Source organism: Uranotaenia lowii, chromosome 3 (assembly GCF_029784155.1).
Source record: "Uranotaenia lowii strain MFRU-FL chromosome 3, ASM2978415v1, whole genome shotgun sequence".
In the NCBI taxonomy this organism is placed as follows: Eukaryota; Metazoa; Arthropoda; class Insecta; order Diptera; family Culicidae; genus Uranotaenia; species Uranotaenia lowii.
The window spans coordinates 98,476,840-98,477,166 of record NC_073693.1 but is presented as its reverse complement, the minus strand read 5'-3'; the positions used below and the strand labels follow the sequence as shown (position 1 = coordinate 98,477,166).

The window sequence follows — 327 nt, the reverse complement described above, 5'->3', positions numbered from 1 at the left end:
CCACACCCTTCTGTTTTCGATTTTCTTTTCTTATCGAGGGTAGCAGGCGTAGATTTTTCTACCCCTCCAAATCTCCGCTTGTTTTTCCCTCTCCCATTTTTGACAATCGCCAGCAAACCAGACACTTCGGAAGAGATGATCTCCCTCGAGCCCACCGAAAAGCATACTTACCTGGCATAGGGGTTACCGTGATCAGAAAGGCGGTTCCCCCAGGGCGAGACTCTTCCATTGCACTTCGGTTGGGTTGACCCCTGCGATTATCCCTCATGTGGATAACTCGTATGCGAAATTTTTGGTAGCCGGGACGTGCGTACGCGCACATCCCGA

The 327-nt window shown here is 51.1% G+C and overlaps 1 non-coding gene across 1 annotated transcript; it reads left to right on the top strand.

The window, feature by feature from the left end:
• Positions 1-163: 163 nt before the first annotated feature.
• Positions 164-327, top strand: LOC129758858 (U1 spliceosomal RNA). The gene has a single exon (XR_008740098.1). It is a non-coding gene; the product is annotated as a U1 spliceosomal RNA (small nuclear RNA).